At 43.1% G+C, this 23,304-nt stretch overlaps 1 protein-coding gene across 3 annotated transcripts in view; it reads right to left on the bottom strand.

Annotated features, from left to right (window-relative positions):
* The window catches only part of RGS7BP (regulator of G protein signaling 7 binding protein), an 81,228-nt gene that overhangs the window by 21,894 nt on the left and 36,030 nt on the right, over positions 1–23,304 (bottom strand). The window lies entirely within an intron of this gene.

Below are 23,304 nucleotides of genomic sequence, written 5' to 3'. Positions count from 1 at the left end.
GCAAGGGAGGCGCTGTTTCTGGAAAAATGCAGAATATTTACACCTTTTAACATGCAAACTTCCATCAAGCCTCATCCCACAACACATCTCCTTTCAGAAGTCTGAGCTGCTTATTTATCTTGCCCTGGGATACAACACAAAGCTGCTGTCTACATACAATTGTATCCCATGCAGAGAGAACAGCAAAACTGTGTCATATCCCACGGCAAGAAAAAACAAACCGCGTGCTGATAATGAATATTGTACATTGTGTAAAATCAAAGAAAAGAAGCAGAAAAGAAAATAACAGGCTGAATTCTATTCATCACAAGGCAGATGGTCCATCTCATATATTTATATTTACTAGTCTAATAACGAGAGAAAACACAATGACACGGAGCGCATTAAAATTCAGCACACACATGCACAATAAGCGGAGATCTGGCCCTTTGTCCTGATTAGTTTTTAATAATATAATTTAATTAACTGCAACTGTAAAACCAGTATATTAGGGGCCCCTGGGGCCAACATCTGTAATATATCAATGAGGGAGTCAGGAGCCACTGCAGTAATGGTGCCCGGGCACTACGCAGAGAGACCAGAGTCAATTGCTTCTGACTCTAAAGTGACGTGAAGAGTTAACATGGGCAGGGGCCGACTGTTGGCCCCCATGATAGAAATTTATCACATAAGGATAATCAATTATCATAAGGATAGGCCGTAAATAGAAATTCCCTCGATAACCCCTTTACATAGAATGAGGGCACCAGGAATCCTCCGTGTTTGGTGGTTAGGTTGGCGGTTCGTGTCTACTCTAAACTTAGCTCGAATTTGGTTACGGACTCTTGACATTTCTTTATATGATATCTCAAAGTGCTAGCAAATCAATTGCAAGGGGTTTTCAATTTTATGAAATATCACAAAGTCATACTGTCTTGAAAAGCTTTTAATCTTAAAGGTAAGGTAAGGAGGCTACCTGTGAGGCTCTTGTGTCCTCTATGTACAGTGAAGGTAACTATGTACTATATCCTCTATTATCAAAACCTATCTTGCTTGTATACAAGACTTCTCCTGAGCTGCACCACTTCTCTGGAATGCTTTATCCCGGACAATCAGAATAACTCCCAATTTCTACAGCTTCAAGCGCAAACTAAAGACACATCTTTCGTACCGTAATTAGAATCCCTAAAACGATCCTTCCTCTGTTCACGCTCCTGTATTGCCCCACAGGATGTGATGCTGTTTGAGACTTACTTTATATGTCCAGGCATCATCTGAACGTTAAAGAACAGGACTGGGGTCGGCTCATACAGTGAAACAATAAACCCTCGTCATGGTTTATGGCGAGGGAGCTGCAATGGAACATACTGCCAAGCAAAAGGGTAACAATGTTTAGGACTTGTGAATTTCAGGCTCCATATCTCACCATCCACTACAACTTGGAACATGAGACTACCATCATGTTATAGACAATCATCTTGGCTATGTTATACATAAATTTGACTTGCAGTTATTTAGCATAGGATTAGTTATTCAGATTCTTGTCTTGTATCTGGTATCCTGGTGGTGGAAAAAAAATGTTCTTCTTGTAAACTACAAATTACAAACTGTTCTCATATTCCCTTATAGTCAGTGTCTACTTGATTCTCTAGTGAAAGGTGGTTCAAATCAAGGATCTCCTATGAAGAAGATTTCCCAAGAAGAGAGACACTACATCATCCAGCTCATCGATAACAGTTTCTCGGCCAAAGAAAAATGTTCATGATTTCATCATGAGAGAGGCATGAGTGTTGGAAAAGTACAAAAGTCTGTCTATCCACTTAACAGCCAAAAGGTAGACGTCCATTCAAAATATCAGTCACAAGGACTATCAGTTCTGGCATGACAAGCAGGTAGTGAAGGTGGCTCATATACTTCATAATAGTGAGATCACTTCCGTGTTACACAAGTTTGGAACAGAGGCCTGAAAAAAGGTGAAGAAGCCTAAACTTCAATATCATCATAAGAAGCGTTGACTCGAGTTTGCAAAAAAGTACAAAAAGTGGACAATGGAAGATTGGAAACGGGTGATTTAGAGTGATGAGATGAAAGTCAAGAGACAGGTCTCACATGGATCTGGAAGAAGCTACGGAAAAGGGGGCTAATGGATCAAGAAATTGAAGGAGCTGCCAAGGTTGGTGGAGGAAGCCTGATGATATGGGGTTGTTTCACAGCCAAACGTGTTGGATGCTGGACAAGGGTTGATGGTGGTCTCAGTACTGAGCCACGTGTGAGTATCCTATAAGAAGAGTTACTTTGTACACTTGAGTACTATTGCTATGAAAAGGATGACATTGTGTTCCAGCAGGACAATGACCCAGTGGTTCAGGACAATGAAGTAGAGGTGCTGGATTGGTGCCACAGACCTCAACTCAATTGAACACTTGCAGCTAGAGTTACAGAAAAAGTTGTATTCCTACTCAAGTGAGTTGACCAGTATGTACCAACATTGGGAACATCTAAAAGAGACCTGGGATCAGATTTTGATCGAGAGCATGCTCAGAAGGATTCAGGTAGACAAATTTATGTATTAGATAGCCAAGATGGTCTATAAAATGATGGTAGTCTCATGTTCCAAGCTGGTGAGATATGGAGCCTGAAAGTCAAAAGTTCAAATCATTGTTACCCTTTTGCTTGTCAGTATCTCTGTATGATATGTATCCAAGTTCAGGTAATTTGATGCAGTTTTTGAAGCCAAAACCAGGAGTAGATCCAGTATAGGCTTCAGAGACTGCATAAAATAAACCTGAACAATGAAATCCTGCCTCAGTTAGTTGCTATCAAAGGGGTGGAGGGGTGGAGCAGCTTGTGTATGAGACCATATGAGGGGATTGGAAGAGTGGGGGGACACTTTTGGTTGTCTTAGAACTTACACCCCACATCAGACCATTATGAGTCTTCTCGCACAGCAGACCTTTAGAAAGAAAATTAACTTTTAACATGACTCTGAAGAACAGTAACCCATAGATAAGTAAATTAACATTAAAATAGAAAATGATCAAAAACCTTAAATGTAAGAAGTTCATCCATCCATCTTTTTTATTACTGAACAAAGCTTTCAGTAGTCAATGAGCCTTTCCTTACAGTTCTCCGAGAAATCTGTACAAACACTCGGCAAAGATGGACAAATGTTTGGCTATTTTTAGACTGACAAGAACGCCGGCTGTCAGCGAAATGATTAAAATTCAACATTTTTATGTTACATGTAGATTTATAAGAATACATGAAAATTCCAGAAAAATGGGGAATAAACCTTAGTTTTTATTATGAAACTAAGCTGGACGCGGCCCCCCAATTTTTTTTTATGTATAAAGATGTGTCCACCCTTACCCCTGGTTCACATTAGCGTTTGGATTCTGTCCGGGGGGAATCCGCATGGGGACCCCCCCAAACAGAATACCAATGAAAATGCAAGCGCTGTGCAGGTAAAGCACACGGACCCCATAGACTATAATGGGGTCCATGTGCTTGCCACGCACTGCCCGCACAAATGATTTGTACGTGCATTGCGCAGCAAGCACACGGACCCCATTATAGTCTATGGGGTCTGTGCACTTTGACAGCACAGCGCTTGCAGTTGCATTTGTATTCCGTTCGGGGAGTCCCCATGCAAATGTGAGCCAACCCTTACTTTAGCTTAAATCTGGTTGAGGACTTCAGTTTCTTCTGAAACCAATTCAATACAAAATTGTGACATGCAAGTAAAACCCTTCACAGTCTATAGTTTACAACCACTGGGTGGCTACACATAAGGATAGGAATATTGTGAAAAGACATTGCAAAATCATGTTGTTTTGAAATGCTGATCATATTGTGGCTCACATATCTGAACATGTCCAAGTAAGAAAAGGTACGGTAAAAATCGTATCTGACAATTCACGTTATACTGAATAATTATCCATCCACACAATTCGCTCTGTGCTAGACCACCAGCCCCTGCTTGTCTTGATTTTAGCTTGGAAGCGGCTGTAGCAAGGTAGTGAGATCACTACAATGCACCTCCCAAGGTGCCAGCAGCAGAAGCCAGGGTGGACTGCAGGGAACCAAGGGAACACTTTTTTTGGTTTGTGCATTTTTTGTGGAAGCCATAAGGGGTGGTATTAGTTACACTGGGGCCACAATGAGGAGGTCATTATAGTGTGGGATTAACAATCAGGAGACATTGTACTGAGTGAATATTATACTGTGGGGGTCACAATAAGGGAGGAATTATACTGTGTGAGGCTCTTAAAGGGGTATTCCCATCTGCAGGATCATATTTAAATTTATAGCTCAAACTAAGTGTTTTATTCAATACATTGCTCTGTTTGTCAGATACTGCTGAATGTGTTTACTCAGTTCTTACAACTTATTGCCTAGGTCTACTATCTATCTGCTGCGAATGGACTGGCGTGACCACCTCTATTCTCTTCTCACTGTGACTGACAGCTAATAAAGTTCTTACTTAGCTCCTGAGCCCTGTAAATGACTACAAAAGCGCCTTGTTATTTCCATGCATAAATACAGAGATAGCAGTGTGCACTTTACAACAGGTCTCAGGAATAGTTCTGCTGACCTGAGATGTCCACACACGATGACCAACCTGCCATTTCAACCAGGAAGTAGAGGAAGGAGGAAACAGAAGAGCGGGTGAAACCCTGAGATGAGAAAACCTCTTTATACGGTAACTCCTAGGAGTTAGTCCAATCATTGTGACATACATTGTTGTACACAGCTTTTCTGCTGGAATCTAGCACCTTCCTAATAAAACCTTTAATATATACAGGAGAAGTGTTAATTAAATATCACACGGTCTCCAGCAACTTAGAATGTGACATATTTGCAGCATATTATAGCACCTCCGACTGATGTTTTCTGTTTATGGTTTTTCTTGTCTAAACATAACTCGTGATTTTTTCACACATGCACTCTCTGCCGGTAAATGCAAGAACAGACTAGAGTAGGGTCAGCCACCGTATAGGACTAAAACTCTCACCATCATCTAAAGATTCAACATTGTGTACTGGGTTCATGTGTATACCTGATTCTCCATTGGTGATTCCTCCACAGAAACCACCAAGGACTTTTCTCTCTGCCGCTTTCAGTGTGAAAACAACAGACACCCATTGGACCCCATTACAGTCACTGTTTTAGAGGTCTGGCTCTCCGGTGGTCTGGTCCCTCGATGTACCCGGTGCAAATGTAAACCTAGCTTAAGTGGTATTTGGAACTATTCCAAAGCAACAATTGGACGTTGTGTATACCGTTATCAGTAACACCACAATACCATATTCAACAAGTCCAAAAAGTAGTGTTCTTAAAACATAATTTTTAATGTAACAAAAATATAAAAAGGTCCACTAGACCACCACATTTGGGCTACTGCCTCAATCCCCATCATTTCTGGACCTTCTCTTGGAATCAGGTGACCTCAGTATTGTACACGTGGCCTACAGCACATCTGCTGGAGCTCTGTGACTGTGAACGTATGACTGGTAAGACCCCGACTATCAGGGTAGGGTCTAATATGGTCAATGATGACTTATTGTGGATTATGGGGTTCTATCTATCTCTGACTTTTTGTGGTATCCGTACTTACATTGTGACCTTTTTATATTTTTGTTATATTAAAAGTTACTTTTTCAGAACACTACTTTTTGATTTGTAAAATGGCATTTGGGTACACAAAAATTGTCTAAGACAGCCTTCCAGAAGTCGGTCAAAGATTACCCCTGCCTTTGACTCCCATATTGAGAAAGACTACAGGTTATATTATGAAAAAAATTGTTCTTTTTTTCATTATTTTTGGATTTCTTTGAGTACTGTAACAAATACAGTCAAGAAACATTCTTCCTTAATACCTGGATGGTTTCTTATTGTATTGTCTACATCTATAACAAAGTGTCCTCTAGAATCTGGAGTAAGATTGTCCTATTGTAAGATTGTCCTATGATCCTATTGTCCTCTAGAATCTGGAGTAAGATTGTCCAATTGTAAGATTGTCCTATGATCCTATTGTCCTCTAGAATCTGGAGTAAGTTTTTGGCACATACCATTATTTTTCCTCACCCTTAATTGGATCTAATGTAAAATTTGCCTTGTGATGATCGTTCATCCAACAAAGGCCTGCCTTAGGGATTTGGGACCCTAATGTTAGTATAGGACACATCAATTGAAACCACTAAATGGAAAAGATAGTTTGAAGAACTTGCATTCCAGATTCCAAAGTTGGTATCCAATTTCACTAACTGGATGGTGTTGTTTCGATACCTTAAGGCAATGAAATTTGGGCACTGGATGGCATGATAAGAAGAGGTGTCAAAGAAGGTAATGCGCAGGGCACCAACCACTCTAAAGGTGTCTATATACCTTTTATAGCTGTTGGATCAACAGCAGTTACTTCCAATTCCCAGATACATGCACAACCCTTCATACGTGTGTTCTCAATGGGAACAGGAAACCAATGGTATATATCTCCGAGGATGGCTTATCTCCCCTAAAAACAAAGGATTGGGCATGTTGAAATTTAACATTCCCAATCATTATTTTTGCTGATGGGAAGAGTTGTATAAGTATTGACACCATCAAGCCTCCCTTATATCCAACTACAGTTCCTTTACAGTGTTTATTTTGTGTAATGTACATTGGTCTTCCTGACATTAGTTTTGCTTCTGAGCACTTGACATCTTTATCCTTAGAAGATTCCAGGAACGACTATAAAAATGTGGCACTTGAGGTTAATGGGTTCCTGGAAGCTTCATGCTTAATTTAGAGTTGCAACTTTCACTTTACTATCTGTAGTTTGTCAGTGACATACAGTATCTCTTCTTGGTGCCATCTTACCATTACTAAGGAGCTGTGTACTAGTTGTGTAGTTCTTAGATTGTTAATAACGATGTCTGTTCTTTCAGTATTTGAGGTTAAAAATATATGTTTGTAAATAATTTGTTGGTATGTACCTAAAATACGCGCACGTTACACAGCAGGCCTCCCCTACCATTGTACATGTGGGGGGTTTCTCTTACATTTGCTTTCCTAGCTGGTGGCAAAGCTAAAAAATATTGTGCTATAGTGGCACCAGGGATGTGTCACACTTGGAATTAGGGTCAAAAGCATCTTATTGGCATGTAAAGGGTTAGGTGTAACATGTTGTCTATCACCACCCACAGTTTCGGATTTGCACCATGAAGCCCTCTGTCCCATCTAAAGACCAATTTCACAGACCAATCAAGTCTCCCAGGAGAGGGTCTGGAGACCAGGTCACAGGTATCTCTCCAGCAACCCCTGAGACCGCTGACTGTTCTCAGCTGTCATTTGGGAGACGGTGCGTCCAAGGACAGCACGCGGCACAAAGGACTGTGGTGCCGGACAACAGAGTGCCATGAACAGGTGAGTAATTTTTTTTCTGTTACACTTTCCCCAAGCATCCTTGTAGTTTGTCCAATTCCGGTTTCTAACATTGTTGCCCTCTCCTTAGCATAGGTTATCAATATAAGATCTGCGGGGCTCTGACACCCGGGACCACTGCAGGTCACAGGTAGAGAGACTACGCAGTTCATGAAATTGATAACATACCGCAAGCCGTGCTGCTCACTCGCCATACACACTGTAGCAGCCAGTGTAGGTGCTGCAGCGCTGTCCCACTGAAATCTATGTGGCACTGCTGCAGTACCTACACTCACCACTACAGTTTGTATGGTGAGTGAGCAATGTGGCTTACGGTATGTAAACAATACCGCAAACTCGCCTCGGTACAGTACAACTGCATTTTAAGATACAGTAAAGTGGTACAGTACAACAGCACCTTAAAAAGGACCTTTCATGTCCTTGGGGCACATTCGATGTAATACACTGCTGGAAAGCCGACAGTGTGCTGAAGGGCTATCGGTGCCGATACCGTAGCTCTTCAGTTTCAGAAGGGCGTTTCCGACAGTCAGTCGAGAACGCCCTTCCTCACAGTAGCATCTATAGCACTGTACTATGAGAGGGGGAGTGTTCCTTACCACCCCGCCATGACGCTGAGTGGTGAGGATGGCCCCCTCCCTGTACTCATCTATGGACTCATCAGGATTAGAGGAGGCATTCTTCACCGCTCAGCGTCATGACTAGGCGGTAAGGAACAGCTCCTCTCTCAGTACAGCGTGATAGACGCTACTGTGAGGAGGGGCGTTCCTGACAGACTTGCAGAAACGCCCCTCTGACACTGAATAGCTACAGTACCGGCACCGATAGCTCTACAGCGTCGGCACAGAACGGGAAAGCCAATAGTACGCTGAATTCAGCGCACTGTTGGCTTTCTAGCGGTGTATTACACTGCATGTGCCCCTGGAGGTGAAAGGTCCTCTTTATGAAGCAGTAAAGCGGTGCAGTATAACAGCTACTTAAGAAGCAGTAAAGCGATACCGTCCAACAGCACCTTAAGAAGCAGTTAAGTGGTGCAGTACAACAGAATCTTTAGAAGAAGTAAAGCGATACAGTAGAACAGCACCTTATCCACTTCAGTACCGGGCCAATTTGTGGTCCAGGACCAGACACATTTTAGGTTTATTTTGTATGTGCGGTTTGGAGGGCTGTAACATTTTTCCCCGTATGTCTCAGTCAACTAATTTTTGCGTCTTTTTTCGGGGACACATAGGGCTTTATTTTTATTTTGTTTTTTATTTTCGAATGTGTTTTAATTTTTTTTTATATCCGGGAAAATCTAAACAAAATAGGAGGGAAAATGTGTCTGGTTTTCAATTTTTTTTAATTTTTTAATTTAATAACACAAAGTGTCACTGAAAAACTTTATAAAATAGTTTTTGCTCTCCGTTACGGTTATTTTTTTTTATTGTGTATGGTGTCGTCAGGGGTGGGGCTATAACCTTTAATAACGGCGTTTTATTAGCGTATTATTATTATTTTTTAATATTTTATTTACATTTTTTTTTAAAAAAATTTTATTTCATATATATATATATATATATATATATATATATATATATATATATTTTTATTTTTTTTTTTCAGATGGTGTCCCCATAAGGTGATAAGAGACCTTTGGGGACATCTGATAATTTTTTTTTTTTTTTTTGTATTGGAGGCTGATTTCTTCTGCAGCTGAGGCTGATACATTTAGCCTCAGTTGCAGGAGGAATTCAGCCTCCTGCACGCTGTATACGCAAAATACAGAGCTGATCTGGGTCCTGTAGGACCCAGCAGCTCTTGCAAGACGCTGATCACGTGACTACTGGGTCAGAGGGCGGCCGCATCATGCAGCGCCCATAGCCGTGTATACAGCGCTCATTGAGTGCAGTATACACAGCGATCGAGATGGCAGGGAAGGGAATAAACCTTTCCTGTCTTCTCTCTGGGAGCTCCGGCTGAAGTTACAGCCGGCTCCCAGCTTCAGCAGCTGCACGATCTCTGTGCAGCTACTGTGTTCTGACTGGACGTACCGGTACGTCCTGTCAGAACTAGGCAACCACTATCCGGACGTTTATAGTCTATGGGTGGTCCGGAAGTGGTTAAGAAGCAGTAAAGTGATATAGTAAAATAGCACCTTAAGATAAAGTAAAGTGGTGCAGTACAACAGCACGTAAAGAAGCAGTAAAGTGGTGCAGTACAACAACATCTTAAGAAGAAGTAAAGCGATACAGTACAACAGCGCCTTAAGAAGCAGTAAAACAGTGCAGCACAACAGCATCTTAAGAAGTAGTAAAGCGATACAGTACAACAGCACCTAAAGAAGCAGTAAAGCGATACAATACAACAGCACCTTAAGAAGCAGTAAAGCGATACAGTACAACAGCGCCTTAAGAAGCAGTAAAGCGATATAGTACAACAGCACCTTAAGAAGCAGTAAAGTATTGCAGTACTATTGCATCTAGAGAAGAGTTAAACATAAAGAACATGGAAATTTGAGAAAAAATAAGAAACGTGAGTGGTATGTGGTATGAATGACAGAGAGTGAAAAAGACAGGAAATTTCCTGAGGCGAAGAGAGCCTTAGAAAAAAAGAAAATGTAGGAAAAGTGTTTCAAAGAGGTAACAAAAGGCGTTGAAAAAAAAGCAGAGGATGTAAAAGCCATCTAAAGCGGGCAGAGCTGCAGACGGCATAAAGAATACATGAGGCCATCGCTTGTACATTTTTAAAACCATTTCACCTCCCTTTGCAGAGCTCGGCCTTCTATGGGATCTTCGACAATCATAGACTTTTAACATGTCATCTCGTCTACACTGACAGAACTTTTACAATAGAAAGTCGTCGTACGCTGGCAGGGAAATATTGCAAGATGGAAATAAATTCTACGGCACCGAGAAAGTGGATTTGTCAGGGGAATAGGAAACAGGTTACAACAAAGGCACATCTACTCTTAGCCGTAATGCTATATATGCCTTTGGACAGGCAGTGCAATTTGAAAGGCTCTGTATCAAAAGCTTGAAAGCATGCAAGCTTTTAAGAGAAATAGGATCCTCCAATACTGAAAGCTTCCCAAATTAAAGCAAATAGCTGTAATATAATACATCAAGAAAATAAAGACCAATTTATGCACACAGCTGACACTGCATACAGGACTGAACAAAGCCAGCAATGCTAATGAAAAGAGAAAACACCTAGATAGGCAACGCCGAGACTGTCAAGCCAAACGGGATGGAACAATAATGACACGTCTACGTAGTTAGGATGACATTTTAATAACTGTACTTGGGAAATGATAGAATAATAATTGTCTTCATCGTCTTTTTACTTCCGTCTCCTGACATGTTGTAAGCAACACATACAGTATACAATATGCCAATGATACTAATATTTAGAGTTAAAATTCCAAAAATCCTATATAGGGTTACTATGCTCTAAAGGAACAATTTTCCTGTTACTTTGCTAAAGGACTTTTTCCATGATGGATGTAAAGAGGAGCTTTCACAACCTCCACCAAGTCCAGCTCTTACATCCACTGATTCTGGCACAGTTGGAACTTTCTCTCTAGCCCCCACCGTTCCCAAGCAATCAATGCTGTTAGTTTTGGTGCCTAGCATACTATTTAGTCTCTGTACTGTCAGGAGTGTGGTGTTAGGCAGGAGAAGATAAGGGGTGTGACTCTGAGCACTGACACTGGCTGCCTCTGATTGGAACCCTGAATCACATACCCCTGTCTGACACCGCCCTTCTGACATTACTGAGCTTATAGAGCACATCAGGCACCAAAACTAACTGCGCTTGTTGCTCAGGAATGGTGAGGGCTAGAGAAAAAAATCCAACTGCACTGGAACCAGTGGAGCAGCGACTATTAACCGAAACTAAGAACTACAATTGGCGGAGGTGTTGAAAGGTCCTCTTTAAAGGGAGCCTGTCAGCCTGAAAATATCATTAATAGAGATGAGCGAACAGTGAAATGTTTGAAGTTCGATTCGAGTAGCTGCTCAATACTCGACTGTTTGATCGAACATCGAACCCCATTATAGTCTATGGGGAATAAATACTCATTTAGGGGGAAACCACTAATTGACTCAGGAGGGTCACCAAGTCCACTATGGCACCCCAGGAAATAATGCCAACACCCTGGAATGCAACTGGGACAGCAGGGGAAGCATGTCTGGGGGAATCTAACATGCCCAAGTCACTGAATTACGTCGGGATCCCTGTCAGCTTGCGATATGCGGGAGCTGACTTTTTCCCATAGGAATGCATTGACCAGCATTGATTGGCCGAATGCCATACAGAGTACAGCATTCGGCCAGTCGATGCTGGTTCTGCCAGAGGCTCGTCTGTGAGGAGGCGGAGTCTAAGATCGGACCAGAATGGAGACTGCTGTGGACTGATCTTAGACTCTGCCTCCTCCAGCGTTGATTGATTGAATGCTGTACTTTGTATGGCATTCGGCCAATCAACGCTGGTCAATACATTCCTATGCCGAGATGTAGCAGTGCTGGCCGTGCGCTCAGCTCGGCTACACCGGAGATGCAGACAAGCTGAGCGCACGGCCAGCACTGCTACATCGGAGATGTGAACCCCACTGCACACTCAGCTCTGCTGCATCAGAGATGCGCTGAACCCTGCTGCACACTCAGTTCTGCTGCATCAGAGATGCGCTGAATTCTGCTGCACACTCAGCTCTGCTGCATCAGAGATGTTCTGAACCCTGCTGCACACACAACTCTGCTGCATCAGAGATGCGCTGAACCCTGCTGCACACACAACTCTGCTGCATCTCAGCAGAGCTGAGTGTGCAGCAGGGTTCAGCGAACACTCAGCTCTGTTTCATCCCTGGTGTAGCAGTGCTGAGCACACGGTCACCACTGCTACATCTCGGCATAGGAATGCATTGACCAGCGTTGATTGGCTGAATACCATACAGAGTACAGCATTCGGCCAATCAATGCTGGTTCTGCCGGAGGAGGCGGAGTCTAAGATCGGTCCATAGCAGTCTCCATTCTGGTCCGACCGTAGACTCCGCCTCCTCACAAACAAGCCTCCGGCAGAACCAGCGTTGATTGGCCGAATGCTGTACTCTGTATGGCATTCGGCCAATCAAGGCTGGTCAATGCATTCCTATGGGAAAAAGTCAGGTCGCGCATATCGCAAGCTGACAGGGATCCCAACCAGATAGAGCCCCAAAGAGCTGGGTGAGTAACATTGCCACCTAAATAAAGGTAATCCCTAGCTATCCCTGCCTGTACATCTATCCCTGTCTCACAGTCACATAGTTCACAGTCTCATATGAACCGGATATTAAATCCACTATTTGTATAAATTGGAGTTCACCTGATTTAGCCAGCCAATTACTTTTTCCGATTTTTTTTTCATGCCTCCGTTGTCGTAGTTCCTGTCCCACCTCCCCTGCGCAGTTATTGGTGGGAAAAAAGCGCCAGGGAAGGTGGGAGGGGATACAAATTTTTTGTGAGTTTGCCACCTGGTGTTCGACTCGAATCAAACATCTCGAACAGCCTAATATCTGATCAAACATGTACTCAATCGAACGCTGTTCGCTCATCTCTAATCTATAAGCCAGCCACAGAGTAACAAAATAAACCCTCATACGGCTCCATGAAAGTATATCTTATGTATATGGGATATATATGGAGGTAGGATAAATAAAAAAAACACAGCAGAAGAGCAGTGAAAACACAAGCAATTTTGTAGCATTTTTGTGTTTCCGCAGCAGTTTTTTTCAACATCATTTTTTTTTGCTGCTTTTTACTACATATAGCCCTACCTTTAGGCTAAGGCCACACATAGTGGACCGCAGCAAAAAGCGCTGTGGGAAAAACCGTGACAGCAAGACATCGAGGTTTTTCCTAAAGCTTTTCACAGAAAGTTTGCAGAGGTTTCCATTATAGCTAAAGGGAAACAGCCGCCATTTCTGTAGGGATAATTGACATGCTGCAATTTCCAAAACTGTGACAGTTTTAAAAATCACAGCCTATCTGCTGCAGTATTTTACCACAAAGTAGGGATGGGATTCACAAGAATCCTATCTACTTTGTTGTGACTGTAAGACCCTGCGTTTTGCAGAGTTTACACAATGGGCAAACCACGCCGTTTATGCCACATGGGACCCCGGCCTTAGTCTGGATTCTCATATTGCAGTTGCATGGTTTTTCTGTACTTTGCCTGAAATCTGTTAAAATTTGTGGTACAGTCACCGGTCACATGACTAGTCTGTGGCCCAAATGTGAGAACCCAAATTCAGACTGTTCTGCAGGTGATGGCAACTGATCAGAATACGTGGCAAGATTGAGCAGGACACTTATTTTTTTCAGCCTCAAATTGAAAACTATGGAAGACAGAATCAGGGCAGAATTTGGCGCTGATTTTAAAGGTGGAAACGGCTTCAAATGAGGGCAAAATTCATCTGTGTGAACAGTGCTGATGATACTGTAAAGGACAGAGTGCAATTCCCTGTTAGTAGCAAAAAGAAATAATTTTTTTGGCAGTGGACAAATTTAGCTCATTTATGTTTTTGTACATACCAGACAAATGCTTAATACAATTTTTGTTATTTATGGTAATTGAGCGCTTTATCGTTGCTATAGAACGTCTTAGGGGTCATTCACACTACCGTTGTTGACCGTCAGTAGTGTCCGTTTTAATTATCCATTATAAGATTTTAGTATTTTAGCATTCCATTCATTTCAATGGGATTTTATCTTGTGTCCGTCAGTGTCTGTCATACACCCAATCTGTCACATGGACAAAAAAATTCTACATGCAGAACTTTTTTGTCCATTAAAAAAAAACAAAAACAAAAAAAAAACGGTTTCATGATGGACGTCAAGCGTCCCTTATCTTTTAACATTAAAGTCTCTGGGTAACAGACAATAATAGATGGATGTCCTTTATACTGTCCGTTTTTTTTTTGCTGCACTGATCTATGGACAGCTCCCATGCTGGCAAGCTGAAAGAGATTCTATCATTTAATCCTGTTTTACGCTAAACCCACATCGGAATAGCCTTAAGATGTCTTCTCCACGCTGCCGTTCCTAAGGGTAAGTTCACACAGGGTTTTTTGGTCTGGAAGCTGAGGCAGAGGCCACCCCAGGTTCCGGACCAAAATACGGGTAGCTGTGACTGGATGCTGATGCAGTGCACTGGTATGAAGTAGCACAGTCCACTTCAGATTAGGCCCAAATGAATGGGCCTAGTTGGGAGGGAGTGTCTTCAGGTGTATGTCGTTAAATTCAATGGGAGTCGTCTTTTTGGTCAGGATTTTGAGGTGCAAATGGCCTCAAAATCCTGACCAAAACACCCAGTGTGAACTTACCCTCAGATATCCTGGTTCTCGTCCATATGCTAATTAGTTTTCTCGCTTCACTGGGGGTGGTCCCAGTGCTGTGAGAAAACTATCCAGCTCCGCCTTCTTGATCTTCTCCTACCGCCTCTTCTTCCTTGTCTGGTCACGTCTTCTTCAAAAAGCGCTGACTCTGCGCGTGTCCATCGGCCATTTTCCTGTGGCCAAACAGGCAAGAAGAGGCGGAGGAGGCGAACTCCGCTGCTGTTAGAGCGCTAAGGACCGGCCGCAGTGCTTCGAGAAAACTAATTAGCATATGGACAAAAAATGGAATATCTAAGGAACGGCAGCGTGGAGAAGACATCTAAAGGTAGGGGAAGAATAACCTTTCCTAAGGCTATTCCGACGTGGGTTCAGCTTAGAACGGGATTCTAAAGTGCAGTTTTACCAGGAGGGGCATTTCCCCATTCCCTGCAGAATGCCATATTACCAGGTATAGGACCATAGGCTGCATTTACAGTACATTTACCGTATAGTGATATACTTTTGTCCTCTACCTCTTTGGGATTGCCACATTTTTCCGTGCAGATAACACACTGTGATAAGATAATATGCTAGGATTATCCTGCTATAAAATACACGATAGGATGTAAAAGAGTAAATATTTAATGAGAAAGAAATTATAAATGCACAATATTCTAATAACATATAATGAAAGATATACATAAATACGTGTAGAATAGGGTTGGCTCCGCATGTGTATGGTTCCCTTTGGTGCAGTATTTCTTCTTTCTCTAAATTAGGTCACATATCTGATCACATTAAAAACCTGCCGTCATTAATGTATTCAGAAGGAAGTCTCAGAAGGGCTCTGTGGATGCAGGGCAAGCTCAGTTCTGGGAACCATACTAAAAGATTGCCAGGCAGCGACAATACCTGAGAGACTGCAGCTGTACTGCACAGAAAGCAGAAAGCCAACAGCTGGATCTCCATAACTGCTTACTGGGAGGTTATCTGCGGCTGCAAAGATTGATTTCATAACTTGTATGTATTGGGACTCATGCACACAAACATATTACGGTACCATACAGAGACCGCCAAGTGATACAGAGCTCTAATAAGGCGTCTATAGACTTCAGTCAGGTCCTATTGTACCTCAATATGCCTTTAGTTCTATACAGAGGGTTAATTATTTTTTTTGTTTTAGCTTTCATATGAATTTGCCCCCCCCCCCAATAATCATGGCATGTTTCATAAGATGTTGTATTATAAAGTTATAATACTCCAGAGGCAATGGAATAATTGTGTAATACAGTAATATACGGACACAATATGGAGTTGGACATTAGTGATTTGTCTCATACTGATGATTTTTCCACAATATACATCAGTATCTGATCAATGAGACCCGGTACAGATCAGCGGTTCTGGCAGCCTCTGGGCACAGTTAGGTACTGAAGTGGATAGGGAGCAGAGGCAGCTCATTCCTATTGAAGTAATAGAAGTATTGCTACACAGTGGACAGGGCTGTATCCCTGCACCATCGCTATACAGTGGACAGGGCTGTATCCCTGCACCATCACTATAAAGTGGACAGGGCTGTATCCCTGCACCATCGCTATACAGTGGACAGGGATTTACCCCTGCACCATCACTATGCAGTGGACAGGGCTGCAGATCCGCTCTGCTGTACCCCTGTGCCATTGCTATACAGTGGACAGGGCTGTACCCCTGCGCCATCACTATACAGTGCAAAGGGCTGTACCCCTATGAAATCACTATACAGTGGACAAGGCTATACCCCTGTGCCATCGCTATTGAGTGGACAGGGCTGTACCCTTGCGCCAGACTTATCTATGTGAGTGAAGATAAGGAGCAGGAGAGCAGCCTTGTAAGTGGAGAAACAGATTTATTTAATAAAATACTGTACACTTTAAAGCGGACCTTTCATGTCCTCAGGCACATGCGGTTTTATATACCGCTAGAAAGCTAACAGTGCGCTGAATTCAGCACACTATTGGTTTTCCCGTTATGTGCCATTACCGTAGCTCTTCACTGTCAGAAGGGCGTTCCTGACAGTCTAACGAGAATGCCCCACCTGACAGTAGAGTCTATAGTGCTGCACTGTCAGAGGGGGCATTCCTTACCGTTCAGCAATGACGCTGAACAGTGAGGAACCCCTACCCGACCCTGACAGTACTTGTCCATAGACTAGTACTGGGGAAGGGGGCTTTCTTTACCTCTCAGCGATGACGTTGAGCAGTGAGGAATGCCTCCCTCTACAGAACTCATCCATAGACTAGTACTGGGGGAGGTGGTGGGCGTTCCTCACTGCAAAGCGTCATTGCTGGGCGGTAAGGAACGTCCCCTCACAGTATAGCACTACGAACAGACTGTTAGAAGGAGCGTTCCCAGTTAGACTGTCAGGAACGCCCTTCTGACAGTGAAGAGCTATCGCACCGATAGCTCTTCACCAGGGGCACATAACGGGAAAGCCAATAGTGCGCTGAATTCAGCGCACTATCGTCTTTCTCGCGGCATATGAAACCGCATGTGCCCGAGGACATGAAAGGTGTGACATATACAAATTATATATTGTGTAGCAGAGCTAAAAGTGCAAAAGTAAAATGGTTTACTGGGTTCAAAACCACTAAGATAGGTCATCAACATCAGATAACTCTAAACCTGAACCTACTAATGGCAAATTGAATGGTGATTATGTCTGAAATCAAAATGAATCAGAAATTTAACCTCGATTGTGATTAAGGGTGATTATTTAGGTTCCGCCACTTCAAGTGTTGGGTGAACCTCACGAGATTCATCTTGCTTTTGTTCACACTGGACTGCTATTATACTATGGGTTCTCTATAAACTATAATATGTGGAGACCCAGGGGAGAGTATCAAACATAAAAAACAGTGTTACTCACCTCTCCTGGGCTCAGGAGTCAGAGACCACTGAAGCCTGTGATTGGGCCTCAGCGGTCACATGGGTCATGCCGTGTTATCCTGGTTGATGTTTGCAACACAAGAAAAAAACGGGCAAACCAATACATAAAGATAATAGGAATCTAGGGAATTTACTGAAACTGAATAAACTGTGCCAATAAAGGCAAATTCCAAACTAATTTAATATAAAAATATAAATGTATTAAAAATACATAAAAATACACAAGACAAACAATAATGAGACTAATCCATCTACAGTGAACATAGTGATGCATGGAGACACATAAACAGCAGTCACTAGAACCACATCATATAGATATGTAATAAGTAATAAAATACCATCTGAAATACATATAGTGAAACATAAATGAGTGGAACTAATGAAAATAGTGAATTCAAAAGGCTAAACATCATCAGAAGAATGCACACATAAAAATGCAATGGAAAGTCTCACTAAACATGTAAACACGCCCCGACGTGCGTTTCACCGGCAAACAACCGGCTTCATTAGAGGGACACTATAAACCACAATAAAGCATTTAGTCCGGGGCCCCACGTGGTGTTTTACAATCCCTCTATAGTGGATGAGATACTAACAAATACCATCCCTATACTGCAGTAAAATATGTGCTGCAGACATGCTACAATTTCCAAAACCATTGCGGTTATATTTATATATATACCTACAGAAATGGTGTCGGTTTCCTTAGAAGTATAATTGAAGCAGAAATTCCACAGAGGAAACCTCTGTGAACTTTCTGTGAAAAGTACTGCGGGGAAGACCATGATGCTACGCCACTGTGGTTTTTCCCACTATACTTTTTTGCTGCGGGACACTATGTGGGAGTCGGTCAGTTCTTTTTTCCGGGAGCCGGTTTATTCTAGCTCCCGTATAAAGAAGCGAGATGCTCATTCTTTCAGACAGATTCGCCTTGCGACCTCCACCTGAAGACCCTCCATCCTGACTAGTCCCATTCATTTGGGTCTAATCCAGAGCGGAGTGCACGACTAGATGCTGGTGCACTGCATCGGCATCTAGTCGCAGCTACCCGTATTTTGGACCAGAACTTGAGGCGGTATCTATGCAGAGGTACACAATGGAAGTCTATGCTATACCATACCTTAAAAGTCATGCCCTTCTCTACCAATGCCAAAAAGGTACTCTTGTGCCATATGACAAGGACATACAGTACATGTACATTTGCCATATGTACCAAGAGCTTTACCATCATATAAACCATAACTTAATCCCTGTTTTGGGCCCCTAAATCAGACTCATGCTGGATGGGCTGTGCGACTAGACACGAATCTACACCAGCTCGTAGCTGTCTTAGATTTCAGGCATCATTTACAGAAAACTGTCATAAATTATAGTAAATTGGGCAGACCCGCATCACACCCCATTTTTGAAAAATAACTAGGGAGGTGTAAAAGCCGCACTTGCAACGATTTATTGTACAAAAGTTGTGCAGACTCTAATGAACCGGACTCTCAGTTTTTAGATGTAATGTGAGCAATCTCCAGTACTTGACACTGTGCTAACACTATGTGCACAGTACCTACAGTCAAACGTAGGATTGCACAAAACACATAGACATGCCATATGTCTATAAATGTATATGCAGCATAAATGTCTAAGGCAAGGCTTTCATCGCAGGCAGCAAGCACAGGCCCTTCTCCTTGGAGAGTGATTATATAAATAGGTCCACAAGGAAATAAGTTCATCATGCCAGTAGATTCCTGCATGGCTACAGCACAGCGGGGAAGAAAAGCTGATCCCGGGGGACTGACACAATTCACACTGCACATCTAAACACACAACATTTTCTGTTTACATTCATAAGACTGAGCCTCTGCTCGCCGTAGCCCTGCACATCCGATATCCATCAGCAAACAAATCTGCATAGATTACCGTCACAGGTCCCCTTATAGACACAGAGGCAGTGGGACTGGTTTATAATGAGAAAAGACACAGAATAATATTGTTATATTGTAGCCAGTTGTCAAGGAAAAGTGTGTTTGCCCATTATACAAACCTTTTAGGCCAAACACCTCTTTACAAGATCTGTCCCACCACTTGCAGATAAAAAAATCCCTCTATAATGGCCATACTGTATATTGCCACAATTTTGTGGCTCCCACACATAATTATAACCACAATTTCTTTGGCCCCAACACAATTTACGGTATGTTCTGTTTTTTGGCCCTCTATACATAGTTTACACTTTGGGGGGTGAAGGGGCCACCAATACAGATCCGGCATCCGCTGTAATAGAGAGGCGGATGCCAGGGAGTGTAGACGCCGACACAGGTGAAGCCAGCAGCGGCAGGACCGATGCTGCTATTCCGCTCCTCCGCCCCCCCCCCTCCCCTCCGGAAGAGCAGCATCGGTCCTGCCGCTGCTGGCTTCACCTGTGTCGGCGTCTACACTCCCTGGCATCCGCCTCTCTATTACAGCGGATGCCGGATCTGTATTGGTGGCCCCTTCACCCCCCAAAGTGTAAACTACCCCCCTCCAGGCTCGCTCCCGTGCACTTAGCCCCTCCTCCCTCCCCCCTCAGAGCAGCAGATACATCACTTGACTTATGACCAGATAAGTCAAGGGATGTGACCCAAAAAAATGAATAAAGTAAGATAGTGGACAAACAAAGCAGTTTTGCTGAAGCAATGTATTTAGGAAAAGTCTTACATCCACATTAACAAGCAGTATAGATAGGATCCTTGTGATGGGACAACCCCTTTAAAGGGATTCTATCATTAGAATCCTTTTTTTTCCTAAATAACACATAGGAATAGCCTTATGAAAGGTTATTCTTCTCCTACTATGAGATGTATTCTCCACACCACCAAATCGGTAGATATTCCATTTTCCTTCTTTATGTAAATGAGTTATCTCGCAGCACTGGGGGCGGCCCCCAATGCTGTGGGAGAACTCTTTAGCGCCACCTCCATCTTCTTCAGGAACCGGCCTCTACGTGTCATCTTTCGGCCTTGCTTTCAATCTTCTACGCATGTGCAATCGGCTCTGCCAGCAGGCCTCGGGCAGAGCCGACTGCACCTGCATGGCCATTTTTTTGTGGCTTACAACAAGAACTCGCATAAGCGGCCACAAAAAAATGGCCGTGCAGGTGCAGTCGGCTCTGCCTGAGGCCCGCTGACAGAGCTGATTGCGAAAGACGACGTGTAAGGGCCGGTCCTGAAGAAGATGGAAGTGGCACTAGAGAGTTCTCTCGCAGCATTGGGGACGCCCCCAGTGCGGTGAGATAACTCATTTGCATAAAGACCGAAAACAAAATATCTACTGAACGGCGGCACAAAGAAGACATCTAAAGGTAGGAGAAGAATAGCCTTTCTTAAGGATATTCCTATGTGCTAGTTAGAAAAAAAAAAAAGGGTATCCAATGATACGATCCCTTTAAGCAAGCAGAAAAGCAATGGAAAACAGTGTTATACTAGGGCTAGTTCACACGGGGACATGGACGCTGATTTTGACAGCGGATTTCGCAGCCAAATCAGCGTCCATACAATGTATCCCTATGTGAACTGCTCGCTTTTTTTTTTCTGCTAGCTCGCTAGCACAAAAAGAAGCGACATGACCTATCTTTCGGGCGGAAGCCGCTCGCGATGAGCCGCGGCTTCCGCCCAGCCGCAGCGCCCTCCATGTCGGCTCATTCATTTGAGCCGACAGCGGAGGTGAAAGCCGCGACCGCGATGGTCGCGGCGGGAGCAGTTCACATAGTGTGGACATTGTATGGACGCTGATTTGGCTGCAAAATCTGCTGTCAAAATCAGCGTCCATGTCCCCGTGTGAACTAGCCCTAAGTAGGATATTATGATGGTGAGGACTAGCAGTTTTGTAACTTTAGTGGTAAGGAATTGCTTTGATAGATCGGTCAGATAGGGGGCCATGTGAGGTGGGTACTTCACGTGAAAGGTTGAGAAACACTAGTATAGACTGATGATACTAGACTGTCAATACATACATAGCAGTGGTCATCGTGACATCACATGACGTATATATAATCCCGCTCTTATTAATAACGAGAAGCTGTAATTACGGTTTCATTTTAATGATTATTTTTTTTTACATGTTATAAATAATAAAATACATAAAATAGCCGAGCTGCTGCGTTGCCAAGCAATATGAAGGAAATATGTACTGTTCCAAATCAAGTATTTATCATTGTTGGGATATGCAAATCTCCCCCTCGCTTTTACAGAAGACAGGAAATAATCACATAAACACTAACGATGATTAGACATCTGCTGTTTCAGAAGCGTCCAAATTTGTTTTGGGTGTTTACTGAAAAACTGGAAGATTTACAGTTTGATAAAGCCTCCCGGAGCCGAGGAGCAGTCCTGAGCCGCAGCCAATAGTCATCAGGCTGCTGTAAAAAGAAAATGGACCTATGAAGAAACACATGGAGGTCTCTATCCCGAATGGGAAAATATGACAATCTGGACCATGTCTCAAGTCATTATGGATACCCATCACGAGGAGCTTTAAAAAAAATTAAAAAAAAGAAGAGTAAAAAATAAAATAATTAAAAAAATAAATAAAAGATATACCGTATTTTTCAGACTATAAGACGCACTGGACTATAAGACGCACCTAGGTTTTAGAGGAGGAAAATAGGGGAAAAAAAATTTGAAGCAAAAAATGGTAAAATATTTAATATATGGGAGTTGTAGTTTTGCAACAGCTGTAAGGCCACATTGACAGGTGACCCTGCAGCTGTACGGGGATACATAGAGCGTTTTTTTTTGCGGGGCCAGATGTACTTTTTAGTTATACCATTTTGGGGAATATCTATTGCTTAGATCACCTTTTATTGAAAAAAAACCCGGCAGTTTAGCACTTGTGATTTTGACGTTCACCGTACAGGAAAACTATTAGTAGATCGAACATTTTCGGACACAGGGATACCTAATGTATATGTGTGTGACATATGATTTTCTACTTTTATATGTATTCCAGGGAAAGGAGGTGATTTAGAACTTTTATTTATTTCATTTTTTTAATTATATATAGCTTTTTTTTTTTTTTTTTTCTTACAATTTTATTCCCCCCAGGGGAGCTTGAACCTGCAGTCATTTGATTGCAAGTCCCATAGACGGCAATACAAGTGTATTGCCGTCTATGGGACATTCTGTATATTACTATTACGGCTGGTCATAGACTAGCCGCAATGGTAATATAGCAATGACAGGCCTGGGAGCCTTCACTAGGCTCCCAGCTGTCACCCGAACAGGTCGGCTCCTACGATATCGCCACGCAGGAGCCGACCTGCAACTATATAGGTATGGGTCTGGTGGGGACCGGCCCCGGGGGAGAAGGGTCCGCCAATACAGACCCGGCATCCACTGTAATAGAGAGGCAGATGCCAGCGAGGGATAGACGCTGGCACAGGTGCCGGGGCCTGAGACATCGCTACACTCCTGCCCTGCATGAAGCCAGCAGCGGCAGGAGCGATGCTGATATTCCCGGCGGGAGGGGGTGGGGGTACGGAGGAGTGGAATAGCAGCATTGCTCCTGCCGCTGCTGGCTTCATGCAGGGCAGGAGCGTAGCGATGTCTCAGGCCCCGGCACCTGTGCCAGCATCTATCCCTCGCCAGCATCCGCCTCTCTATTACAGCGGATGCCGGGCG

Source organism: Leptodactylus fuscus, chromosome 1 (assembly GCF_031893055.1).
Source record: "Leptodactylus fuscus isolate aLepFus1 chromosome 1, aLepFus1.hap2, whole genome shotgun sequence".
Lineage (NCBI taxonomy): Eukaryota > Metazoa > Chordata > Amphibia > Anura > Leptodactylidae > Leptodactylus > Leptodactylus fuscus.
The sequence above is the reverse complement of the archived record's forward strand: the minus strand, read 5'-3'. Positions and strand labels throughout refer to the sequence as shown.